The following is a 13,656-nucleotide window of genomic DNA, read 5'->3' on the forward strand; positions in this document are numbered from 1 at the left end:
CGGTTAAGCGTCCGACTTCAGCTCAGGTCACGATCTCGCCATCCACGAGTTCGAGCCCCGCGTCGGGCTCTGGGCTGATGGCTCAGAGCCTGGAGCCTGCTTCCGATTCTGTGTCTCCCTCTCTCTCTGCCCCTCCCCCGTTCATGCTCTGTCTCTCTCTGTCTCAAAAATAAATAAACGTTAAAAAAAAATTAAAAAAAAAATTAAAAAAAATAAATAAATAAAAACTATCTTTCAGTATAGACCTATACAACACATAAGGTACAATGTTAACACTCCTAGTTCATTCACCAATTACTTAACCAGAGCATATACTGTGCCAGACACTGCACTAATGCTAAGGATATTAAAAATAAAAGTACTCTGGGGCACCTGGGTGACTCAGTCTTAAGGTTAAGTGTCCAATGTTGGCTCAGGTCATGATCTCGCCATTCATGGGTTTGATCCCCGCGTTAGGCTCTGTGCTGACAGCTCAGAGCCTGGCGCCTGCTTGAGATTGTGTCTCCCTCTCTCTCTCTGCCCCTCCCCCATTCGCGCTCTGTTTCTGTCTCTTAAAAATGAATAAACGTTAAAAAAATATTTAAAAAAAAACAAATAAATAAAAGTACTCTTCATCTCCAAGATTTGGGTGCAGCTACCCAGACTAGAGAAAGATGGCAGTAGGGAAGGAGGAAGGAAAGGGAGGAAGGCAAAAGAGGGAGGTTGGTTCTAAGCAGAGAGAAAAAGTGCAACAGCCAAGAAGAGAGAGCACAGCACAACCAGGGAATACAGGTGTATCAAGTACAGGTGGAAAATAGGGTTGGGGGAGTACAAAATAAAAGTTAAGACTGGAGAGATACATGAAATCAGACCAGACCTGTGGGATTGTTTATCAGATCTGGAAAATATAAAGAGACCTCTGCAAAGAAAATGAAATCTCCCAGATCTTGAGTGACGACTTTATTACATTAAAAAAATACTAAAACATAAAATTAGGTATGAACTCATTATATTTATAGCTCTTAAGTTTTCCCTAACTGTAAAACAGAAACAACTTTAAAAATTAAATACAAAATAAAATTTAAAGTAACATTAACATAACATGGGGCGCCTGGGTGGCTCAGTCAGCTAAGCCTCCTACTTCAGCTCAGGTCATGATCTTGAGGTTCCTGGGTTTACATCCTGTATGAGGCTCTGTGCTAACAGCTCAGAGCCTAAAGCCTGCTTCAGATTCTGCAAGATTCTCCCTTTCTCTCTGCCCCTCCCCTGCTTGTGCTCTCTCTCTCAAAAATAAACATTAAAAACATTTTTTAAATAAAATAACATTAATATAAGATTATGATGTATTCATAATAATTCACGAACAATGTTGTAATCGATCCTAGAAATATGTAATCTCAGGTCTAGTTTCATATTTACAAACCACTTCTACAATATGACTTCGATAATACTAACACAGGAAATGCTTATAAATATGTTATACTAAATGGATTTAATAATTCCAAGTAACTCTCTGCCCCTCCCCCGTTCATGCTCTGTCTCTCTCTGTCCCAAAAATAAATAAACGTTGAAAAAAAAAATAAAAAAAAAAAAAATAATAATTCCAAGTATTTATAGTTGCTAGTTTAGGGAAATACAACCATATACTACCATGCCAGCTAGAGGTCCTTAAATATCAATTTTAAAACATTTTAAAAATTAAAAAAATAATAATAATAGGGGCACCTGGGTAGCTCAGTTGGTTAGGTGTCCAACTTCAGCTCAGTTCACGATCTCAAGCTTGTGAATTTGAGCCTCGCGTCGGGCTCTGTGCTGACAGGTCAGAGCCTGGAGCCTGCTTCAGATTTTGTGCCCCTCTCTCGCTCCGCCCCTCCCCCCATTCCTGCTCCGTGTCTCTCACTCTCTTTCTCTCTCTAGAATAAATAAAAAACAATAAAAAAAATTTTAAAGAGTCCTCACTTGCTGGGGCACCCAGGTGGCTCAGTCGGTTAAGTGTCCAACTGGATCTCAGCTCAGGTCATAATCTTACCATTTGTGAGATTAGGCCCAGCATCAGACTCTGCACTGACAAGGACTCTGCTTGGACTTCCTCTCTCCCTTTCTCTCTCAAAATAAATAAATAAACTTAAAAAAAAAAAAAAAGAATAAAATAAAGAGTCCTCACTTGTTAACTTTTGCAATCTATCTTATTTGTGGTTTAAGTAACTTAACTGAAATCTACAGTAAATGTGTATGTAATATAATGACTGCTGAGATTTGGAACAAAACACTTATACTGTAAACAAACTCTTTCATATTGATTAATTACATAGATGGGATCCACCAGATACATCTCACAGTGAAGACATGACACTAACTACTATGCCAGGGTTCTTACTGGTTTGGCCTGCTTAAATTAACAACCTACCATGACACGATCCAGTTGTACTCACCTTCTTTCCTTGTCTGAACCACCACAAAATCATTAGTACAATGCATTATAACTTGGCACAAACACAGTAATAAACAACATCTAAACACAGCAACAAACTCCCAAGGGAGTAGCTGGCTACAAAGCAGTGCTTCAGATGTTACAGAAGAATCCCTAGTTAGAAGAACAGTACAAAAAATGAAACACAACTAAAAAGTTTTAAGAGACAAAATCAGATTTATAGTTTAGAGGGAAGTCAGGAAGCAAACGAGAAGGTTGCTGCAATAATTCAGTGAAAAGTGAAAACCTGGATTAAGGCAGTAATACTAGGAATACAGATAATATAGAGAAAGCATTTAAATTTAAAGATGTTAAGGAAGTAGACTCTTGGGGCCAGCCAGATGTGAGAAGTAAAACAGAGGAATCAAGGACAACTTGGAGGTTTCATGAAAAGGCGATGACAGTGGTACGTTACCCAAGGCAAGGAAAAGAGCAGGATTTGGGGGTGAGGGGATTGACTGAGAAGCAGTAGAAGAATTAATTCGTACATGATGAACACTCACAGAAACTATCTGATGAGCTTCCAGCCTTACCTCTCCCCCAGCTTTTCTGGAAATTTTTGCCCCCCTTCACCATACCTTCAAGGTACAGGTGACCAGTGAAGTCTGAATCCCTAACTTAAGCTAAGCCAATGCCCAGACCACATCTGTTTTTTATGTATTTTTAAAATTTATTTATATCTATTCATACACATGCACACACACATTCCACAATCAAAAAACCCTAACTACCACCACAGTAAATAGGGACCATGTAAACTAACATTGAATCCTAAAACAATACTCAATCTCAGCTATCCACCAGGGATCTGCTAAGACAGGAGATGACCAGCTTTTTCAAAGCCACAGAGTAAATATTTTAGGCTTTGCAGGCCCTACGGTCACAGCTATTCCACTCTCCTTTGTAGCAGCAAAAGCAGCTACAAACAACACAGAAACAAATGGGTGTGTCGTCTGTGTCCCAATAAAACTTTATTTACGGACACTGAATTTGAGTTTCCTATAATTTTCACAGGCCACAATATTTTTTTCCCACCATTTAAAAATATAAAAAACATTTTTAGCTCACAGGCCATACAAAAGCAGGCAGCACTGGGCCGACTAACCATAGCTTACTGATCCTTATGCTAAGGCAACACAGAACTGCCTTCCCTTAAAACTCCTTCCAGATGTCCTCTCAGTGTTAACCTTAACTTGAAACAACAGACAAGGAAAACAATCCTAGTTGACAGAACTGAAAATTTTCATTTGGCTTACCAAAGAACTCACTCCATTTGCAAGGAAGTCAACAGATGAAGGCCCACATACTTGCTGGTTTTGCCATTTACCTTACACTGTACTTGCCTAGCAACGTATGGTGTAAGTTTTGGAACAATGCTACCTTCCTCTCTCCTCCACACCAAACAGTTTTAGTTTTGTTGGTGTTTTTGTTGTTTTTCCACAACTATGTATCAGTTATCTCAGGGATGATCAAATTTAGTATTTAGCCCACAACTTTCAAATATGTGACAAAGCAGATCTAGCTAGACCAATTAACAAAGGATATCACCGTGTGAATCTGGACTCAGAGAACAAGGGCCTTTGGATGGAAATTGGGTTGTCTCTACTGAAGAGATGAGGGTATCTGCTGTTGTATGCAGATAGCTATATTATGTTAAAAAATACATATTCAACAGGGGCGCCTGGGTGGCTCAGTCAGTTAACGATCCAACTCTCGATTCCAGCTGAGGTCATGATCTCATGGTTTATGAGATCGAGCCCTGCATCAGCCTCTGCAATGACAATGCAAAGCCTGTTTGAGATTCTCTCTCTCCCTCTCTCTCTGCCCCTCTCTGCTTGCATGTGTGCTCTCTCTCTCTCAATGTAAATAAGTAAACATTAATATATATATATATATATATACACATATATATGCATATATAAAAGTAGGACTGTGTGTGCACTAAATAGCTATGGGATGAATGAGGGGGACAACTATGTTTTAGAGTGCCCTTTACTCCACTTCTCTCTGGAATGCTGCAGTTAGAGCATATTGGGTTTTTTTGTTTGTTTATTTACTTATTTTGAGAGAGAGCATGCATACACACGAGAGAGAGGCAGAGAGAGACAGAAACAGCATGCGCATGTGCACATGCACGAGTACTGGGGATGGGCAGAGAGGGAGAAAAAAGAATCTTACAAACCATGAGATCATGACCTGAGCTAAAACCAAGAGTCAAATCCAAGAGTTGGAAGCTTAAATGACTGAGCCACCCAGGTGCCCCAGTTAGAACATGTTATTACAATGTAGCTCCCTAGCCAAAGTTGTGCTCCACAGGTGGACATATCACCAAATGAGTCCTTTTCCTGGAATTGAGATTTAGAATCAAGGCAGCCTCTCTCTGATAGCAGCAGATATGAAATTTAAAACTCAAAAGGTATTAGTTAAGTGTTAAATTTCATCTGCACCACGGGCAAATTGAATAGAGAAAGAACATCTAGAGAGTAATAAAGAGATACTCCTAACCACATCTGCAGCCCCTGGATCCAGCTGCTCCTGAGTTCTAGCTGTCCTCTTGTGGGTTGATTGCCTTTCTTACAATTCATGGGATATGTGGTATGTTCTCAACAAGTTCTTTTTAGTTTAAGTTAGATATGTGTCACTCGCCTAACCAAAACAAAGTGCCTACTAAACAATCCGAAGGAAGGTATTCAGTTGAATAAGAGTTCTGGTTCCCACAAAACACTTAAGAGATGGTAGCTGAAGCTATACAAATGGATGAGATCATCCAGAAGAGTGAAAACAAAAGCCCAAGGCTAGGGGGTGCCTAGATGGCTCAGTCGGTTGAGTGTCTGACTTCGGCTCAGGTCATGATTTTGCGGTCTGTGAGTTGGAGCCCCACGTCCAGCTTTGTGCTGATAGCTGACAGCTGGAAGCCTGGGGCTTGCTTGGGATTCTGTGTCTCCCTTGTTCTCTGCCCCTCCCCCGCTCATGCTCTGTCTCTCTCTCTCTCTCTCTGTCAAAAATAAATAAACATTAAAAAAAAATTAAAAAAAAAAAACAAAAAAAAACGAAGGCCAAGGCTAAAATCAAGAACTTTCAATATCAAAGCATTAGCAGAGAACTAAGTCTGCAAGAACGCAACTGGTAGGAAGAAAGGGACAAAGTCGTAAGAGTCCAGGAAGAAAACAGTATCAAGGAGAAAATGGTTAACAAAAGTAAGTAGACAAAGAGATAAAGGAGTAAGCAGTAACTATATAATTTGGCAATAAAGAAGTCACAGGCGGCCTTGGCAAGAGCAATTTCACGAACAGGATGAGAAGACAGGCATAAAGTTTAAGAGTGCAGAGGAGGGGCACCTGGGTGGCTCAGTTAGTAGCACGTGGGACTTCAGCTCAGGTCATGATTTCACTATTTGTGAGTTCAAGTCCTATACTGGGCTCTCTGCTGTCAGCACAGAGCCTGCTTCCCTCCAGATCCTCCATACCCCTCTCTCTGCTCCTCCCCAGCTTGAGCTCTCCACACTCTCTCAAAAATAAAAACATTAAACAAAACAAAACAGGGCACTTGGGTGGCTCAGTCTGCTAAGGATCTCACTTAGGCTCAAGTCATGATCTCACAGCTCCTGAGTTCAAGCCCTGTGTGGAGCTCTGTACTGACAACTCAGAGCCTGGAGCCTGCTTCAGATTCTGCGTCTCCCTCTCTCTGCCCCTCCCCAGGTTGCACTCTGTCTCTCTCTTAAAATAATAAACATTAAAAAAAAAAAAAGACTGCAGAGGAAGTACACAACACTACCCATGAAGTAATCTTGCCATTTAAAAAAAAATTCAAGCCTTGGGGTGCCTGACTGATTCAGTTAGTAGAGCATGCAACTCTCGATCTTGGGGTCATGAGTTCAAACCCCATTTTGAACACAGTTTATTTAAAAGTAAAAATTCAGAGGGTGCCTGGTTGGCTCAGTTGGTTGAGCCTCCCACTCTTGATTTCCACTCAGGTCATGATCTCATGGTTCATGGGAAAGAGCCCTGCATCAGGCTCTGAACTGATAGTGTGGAGTCTGCTTGGGATGTTCTCTCTCCCTCCCTCTCTGCCCCTCTTCAACTTGTTCCCTCTCTCTCTCTCTCTCTCTCTCTCTCTCTGAAAATAAACTTTAAAAATAAATAAATAAATAAAAATAAAAATTCAGGGGCACCTGGGTGACTCAGTTAAGCATCCAACTCTTGATTTAGGCTCAGGTCATGACCTTGCCATTCATGGGTTCAAGCCCCGCCCCACTGACAGTGCAGAGCCTGCTTGGGATTCTCTTTCTCCCTCTCTCTTTGCCCCTCACGCATTCGCTCTCTATCTCTCAAAATAAATTTTAAAAACACAAAGTAAAAATAAAAATTCAAGGGGTGCCTGGGTGGCCTTGGTTAGGCATCTGCCCTCTTCCTGGCTCACCTTCTTTCAAAATAAATAAACATTAAAAAAATGAAATAAAAAGTCAAGCTTCAATTGGATCAAGCTTCTAAACGTAACTACTATATACAGAAAAAACAAGGGACTGAGGAACATACTATATAATACCACAGGGATGCATCCAGCACTATTTAGACTGTGAGAAATCTCATAGGGCAAAAAACATGGCTTCTTTATCAAACCAATTGTATAGAAATGAGTAAGTGCAAAAATCAGAGAAATCTGAAGACTGACTAAATACATCATGACACTAAGAAATTAGTATTAACTTCTTTACTGAAAAGTTGGATTATTGTTTTAATCCTTATTTTTTAGAGATATATAAGGAAATAGTATTACACAGTCCTTATTTTACCAGTATGTCTTCCCTGATACATGGTGCCAGATGTCACTCAGCAGGGTACAGTCCCCTAGTTAACATAACAAGTAAGGAAGATACAAAGTGATGCAGGGATTCAAAAAAGGTAGGTCCCAGTTGGAGTATCCAGAGGAATCATGGAAAACTTTAGGAAGGCAATGGTACTTCCACTGTGCCTTAACAGACAGTGAAATTTTAACAGGGTAGAGAACAAGAGAGGAAAAGTGTTATTTCAGATGGAAGAAATGGAAACAATTGCAAAGAGGTGGGAAGTCCTGTCAATGCAAAGCACTGGCCTATACTCACCTCTCCATAAAACTGTTGCTACCATAATGACAAGAAAAGAAAAAGTCAAAGTGAAAAACTGTAACTCACTAGCCAGCTCTAACTTAACAAAATCATGCGAGACCCATTCAGTCCTAAAGTAGCCTCGAGTAGCACAGTCCCAAGGTAGATCATGACAATATCTGGGTAGTCAAACCATACTGGCTTTCCAGAGCAATGTATTGATGTCAATCCCTGATTTCCCCTGCCACACACCTACAACTCTGGAAAAACAATGCCCAAGGTTCTTTTTACCTATCCTAGGAAATTATAAAAATAATTTAAAACGGTACCCAATAATAAGCTTTGTCTACCCTCCTAAAAGCCACCGCCATGGTTCATTTGGCACCACGAAAGAGGTAAAATTGCCTTCCCTCAGAACATTCCTCAGGTTACAGATTTTTTAATAAAATATATACATGATGAAGCAGGTAAATTTCATTTTTTTTTAATTTTTTGACTATATCTACTTTTTTTTAAATTTCAGTGTCATTAACATACACTGCTATATTAGTTTCAGGTGTACAATATAGTGATCCAACAGTTCCATACGTTACTTAGAGCTCATCAAGACAATTGCACTGTGTCAACTATACTGGAATTATATTTAAAAAAAAAAAATTTTTTTCAAGTGCATTCCTAATGTCCTTCACCTTTTTCACCCATTCCTGCCACCCACCTCCCTTCTGGTAACCATCTGTTTGTTCTCTGTAGTTGAGTCTATTTTTTGGTTTGTCTCTTTTTTCTTTCCTTCGTTTGTTTTGTTTCTTAAATTCCACATAGGCGTGAAATCATATGCTATCTGTCTTTCTCTGGCTTATTTCACTTAGCATCATGTTCTCTAGATCCATCCATACTGTTGCAAATGGCAAGATTTCATTCTTTTTTATGGCTGAATAGTACTCCATTGTATCTATATACCAATCTTCTTTATCCATTTATCTATTGACACTTGAGGTGCTTCCATAGTTGGCTATTGCAAATAATGCTGCAATAAACACAGGGGTGCATGTATCCCTCAAAATTAGTGTTTTCAAAGTTTTGGGGTAAATACCCAGTAGTGTGATTACTGGATTGCAGGGTAGTTCTATTTTCAATTTTTTAAGTAAACAGTCTTCCACGGTGGCTGCACCAGTTTGAAATTCCACCAAGAGTGCATAAGGATTCCTTTTTCTCCACATTTTCACCAATACTTGTTGTTTCTTGAGTTTTGTATTTTAGCCATTTGAAAGATGATTTTAAATAAAATTGCTTTGTTCAAAAACAGAATTAGGCTGGGTGGCGCAGTTGATTAGGCACCCAACTCCTGATTTCAGCTCAGGTCATGATCTCCAGGTTCATGGGATGGATCCCTGCATTGGGCTCTGTTCTGGGAGGGCTGAGCCTGCTTGGGATTCTTTCTTTGCCCCTCTCCTGCTTGTGTGCGTGCTTGCATCACACACTCTCTCCCTAGTCCTCTCTCTCAAAATAAATAAGCTTTAAAAAAAAGAGAGAGAGAATTAAGGGGTGTCTGGGTGGCTCAGTTGGTTAGGGGTCCAACTTCAGCTCAGGTCACAATCTCAAGGTTCACAGGTTTGAGCCCTGCATCGGGCTCTGTGCTGATCGCCGAGAGCCTGCAGCTTGCTTCAGATTTTGTGTCTCCCTCTCTCTCTGCCCCTCCCCTGCACTCTCACTCTCTCTTTCTGTCTCAAAAATAAACATTAAAAAAAACAGGATTAATAAGTAGTCTCAATATTAAAATGTTTTTGTAATATTTTGGAAATGAATTCACTGGTTCTAATATTTTCTGTGTGCCAATACCATTAAAATTCTCAGGATGTGATGCTAGTGAAAATGAACATCAAGACAGACAGGAATGCAGATGATCAGCCAAAACTCCATAACGCTCATGTTTATCATGTCCTCTTCCATTTACTAGAGTTATCACTTCAAGCAACCAAGATATTCAGTATAAAAAGTTACAAGTAGTGGTACCTTCTTGAACCAAAGGAAAAAGCACCAAAGTAACAGGTCTGGTTAGCTTTAATCACTGACTACACCTCGTTTCACACTTACTGACACTGGCACACACCCTCCCAGAAATCAAATATAATCGTTCCAACTTATCAGAGGAAATGAAAAAGGAAATGGGCAAAATATAATGAGGGCTGGGAGTTCAAAAGCTGGGAAACCTTTACATGACATAGGAAAGTTAAAAAGAATTTTTTTTTAATTTGAGTACAGTTTACCTAAAAAAAGTTTTCATAATAAAATACCTGGAGAATAGAGCTAAAGTAAAAAATAAAACCTAAGTCATCAACTTTTACAATATGTACTGTACTTCTGGGTTACTGTCTACGTGTGCCTTTAATACCTGTAAGAGTACTTCTTTGATTTTATGAAAAATACTACAAAGAAAAGCCCTCATACATTTTGGACTCCATTCTAAACCAGTAGATGGCCACAAAAGAAGAAATACCTGTTTTCTTTGTTCCTCTCAGGTACACATAAACCATGACATTTACCTTAGCTCTTCAAAAAAGGTAAGATACATAACTTTTAGAAGCCTTCACCTTCTGTCATCTTCTGTAGCTGATAGTTACTTTCTCCCCTTCAAATATTGATCACTTGCTCATACAGTTTGCTTTAGATTATCCCTTTGTGAAAACTTAGATTGGATATCACATTCACATTCAATCTAACAACTGTGTAAAATACTGATGATACTGGAGAGATAAAAACATAGCTCTTGTTCTAAACACACTACAAGAGACCTATCAGAAAATTACAATACAAAAGGAGAATATATCAGCTATTACAAAAGGCATACAATTCAAGAGCACAGAGAATGTATGTCATATGACAAAGAGAAAGTAATCTGAATGAAAATATTCTATCTTTAGGAATTCTTAATTACAGAGCTTTACCAAAGCACTGTACAATCATCTCTACACCCCAAAACTGTGGAGTGCTTTCCAATTAATACAGCTAAGCTCTTTGTGAGTGTGAGTGTGTGTGTGTGTGTGTGTGTGTGTGTGTTAACCATACAGTAAAGGTTGGGTCATTCACAGACCTCCTATCTTGTCCACACCTGATGCAAACTTATATTTAAAGTAGAATTTGCCTACTGTTCCTGCAGAGCTAACAAAACCTAAAGTCATCAGCATACAAGCCACCACAAACTGAATGAAACTGCTGATATTTTAAAAAAAAGAAAAATCACTGCTCCCAGGTAAATTGACTCTAAAAGATCATTAAAAATAACTTCTGGAGGATTTTTTTTAATGTTTAGACACTGAAAAATGCAGTGATAAGGAAAATAAACCAGAAAATTTTAAAGAAGCCAGCTTTGTTAAAAGACAAGTGGCCACTTGCCAACACGTCTTTATGCACATATGACCAAAGAAGATCCAGGCAGATTCGCAGGCCACAAAGGCTCTTATCAAATGCCAAATTAAGAAAATTTACATAAATATTTCAATTTTGATAAATCAAAGTACAGTGAAATGACAAAAGCACTTCACAAAGCTTTGCAGAATCAATATGGAAACAAAGCTTTGAGCTTTTTAAACACATGAGTCCTAAAAATCAACATGTATCTTAAATGTCACATTTGCAAACATCTTATTCACAGGCACTTATTGCTTAGGTTCCCTCAAGACATACCGGTCACTGAAAAAGAGACTGGCCTTAGTTTAAAATTTCTGTAAAGCCACTCTGAATGGCAACTGACTACGAGAAGAACCCTAAATGGAACTCTTCGTCTTAGTGCAACTCCATGCACGAGCATTTCAGATTTGTACTTTCAACTTCCTATAAATGATAACCACTGTAAGAGAAAAAGCAGTAAAGATAGTCCTCAAACTCCTATACTCCAAGATCCACCCTCAAAGAGTGGAAGGAACAGCAAAGTGGAAGGAACAAAGCACTGACGTCAATTACGAGATTAACCCCGGGCACAGGCAGCTGGAGGAAAGGCCTAAACATCAATATCCAAACCCGAGCTATCGGGATAACTAGGTAACAGACCGACTGCGAAGTTAGGGGCGGGGGGGGGGCGGCTATTCAAGTATTACACCCCCACCTTCCCATTTTTAGTCAATCCCCTTCGCTAGCCGAAGGTGGAAAATTTTTTTCCTTTTTTTTTTTTTTTTGCAGAGGTGGGGGGGGAGAGAGCGAGAGAGAGAGAGGGAGAGGGAGAGGGAGAAAGAGAGCGAGAGCGAGAGAGAGAGAGAGAGAGGGGGAGAGAGACGTGCGCAGGATCGCGAGAAGGAAAGCGAGAACTAGTTGGGTAATGATAGCCAGAAATCTAGGCCTATTTTCTCTACAAATAACTTGAAACTGAAGAGGATATTTAAAAAATCACGAATCTGTCGCTAAATTTTCTGAGGGCTGGAATGGATTAAGAAACGAAAGCGGAAAGGAGAAACGGTGAAAAGATGGATTTCTGGAAATTTTTGTTAGGATGGTTAGCCTTATGTTTTTTTTTTTTTTTTTTTTTTTTTTTTTTTTTCCAGGCCGGGGGTGGGGGTGAAACGGAAAGAAGAAGGGCGAAGCCGGATCGAGCAGCCCCGGCCTGGAGGGTCTCCCGAGCCCCCAAGGCGGACCCAGTTCACCGTCTCCCCCACCCCCACCCCGCACCCCGCGGCCAGGCCCGGCCCGGCCCTCCGTCAGTCAGTCGGCCCCTCTCACCTCCAATCCCTGCTCCGCTAGGCCCAAACCATCTCCCAGCTGCGGCAGCGGCGGCGCCGGGCCTGCACCTTCACGGGACGCGCATTCGAGCCCGCCCGGGGGCGGCGACAGACTGCCAAGGACGAGGGGCTCCGGGCGGCGGCGGGGGTTCGGCAGGTCTGGAAAGGCGCAGGCGGGGGCGGCGGCGACGCGCCTCACACGGAACAGGCGGAGGTCCCGCCCCGCTCCATGACGGTCGGGCCCAGCCCGGGACGGCCGACTGAGGCGGCAGGGGCGGGCCGACGAAGACCTGGCACCGGGATCCCCGCCCCGTCCGCTGGCGGCGGCGGCGACGGCGGCTCGACTCCCGCAGCCAGGACGGTGACTGACGCAGCGGCCGTGCCACCCATGTGATCAGGGCCGGGCGGGGGCGAGGCGTCACGTGGCGACGCCGCGCCCCGCCCCGCCAGAAAAGCGGGGCCCTGCTGGGCCTGCGGTGACCGGAGGCGACACGGGGGCCGTGACGTGCGCGGCTGTGGGGGTCGAACGACCCCGGACGGGCGGAGCACCGGCCCCGGTGGCTTAGACCCGACCTCCTAGGCCCCGCGGCCGCACAGGGCAGGGCCGCCGGGCAGGACCCGGCCTGCAGATCCGCGACGCGCACACCCTTCTGTGCACGTAGCCGCTACCGGGGACGGGCCGAGCCGGGTCTACCGGTTCTGGGACTCAGGTGAGGGGCGGGGGGTCAGGTCGTGCGCCCCTGGCGAGGGTCTGGCGAACCCGAAGCCCCTTCGACCGACTTCCCGGTGCTGACGTTGATGCCCGGAGTCCAGCGGCCCTCAACAGGTCGGCGGAGAAAGGAAGTCTCCAGGGACTTATTGCAGGAGGATGCTTAGAACCACGCTTGAACTTCTTCCATGAAGCCTCTCCAGCCCTTTCTGTTCGCCATCCAAACATTTTCTGCCAGTAATACTGTTCTTCAGGATATCATTTTCAACGCTTTCCTTCATCTCTTAACATTCTGCCAGTCAGGGCAAACTATAATTTAATTGAGAGTAAAATAATAGTTATAGACCAGACAGGATTTTCAAAGGGTCTCATGGAACGCAGTTTGGTAACTGTTCAGAGACACTACCTCTGGTTCACCATTGGAAGAACACTTTATAATCTCCTGCCTCTTACTTGTTTTCTTTCTGTACAGAAGCCTCAGGAAGCTGGGAGGAGCGTGAAGGGGGTGGGAGGTTACTTTCTACCAACTAATCTAGAAAAAAGCGTGTTAAAGATTGCTTTTGGTAAGGTGCAAGGTTTTTGAGGAGCTTTATGATAAACTCTTATAAGGAATGTGCATATGAAAATGTTTTTGTCAGCCCTTAACACTGGTAATTCAGCATCAATAAAAGTATAATTTTTCCTTTTTAAAATTCTTAACTGACCACCT

General features: G+C 42.1%; 1 protein-coding gene across 2 annotated transcripts in view; it reads right to left on the reverse strand.

The window, feature by feature from the left end:
* The window catches only part of AFF4 (AF4/FMR2 family member 4), a 98,851-nt gene extending 86,278 nt beyond the window's left edge, over nt 1–12,573 (reverse strand). For both annotated transcript variants that reach the window (XM_030318037.1, XM_030318027.1), the window contains exon 1: nt 12,240–12,573. The gene's annotated coding sequence lies outside the window, so the exon portion shown is untranslated. The remainder of the gene's footprint in view (nt 1–12,239) is intronic.
* Between the last annotated feature and the right edge of the window lie 1,083 nt (nt 12,574–13,656).

The sequence above is a fragment of the Lynx canadensis genome, chromosome A1, assembly GCF_007474595.2.
Source record: "Lynx canadensis isolate LIC74 chromosome A1, mLynCan4.pri.v2, whole genome shotgun sequence".
Lineage (NCBI taxonomy): Eukaryota > Metazoa > Chordata > Mammalia > Carnivora > Felidae > Lynx > Lynx canadensis.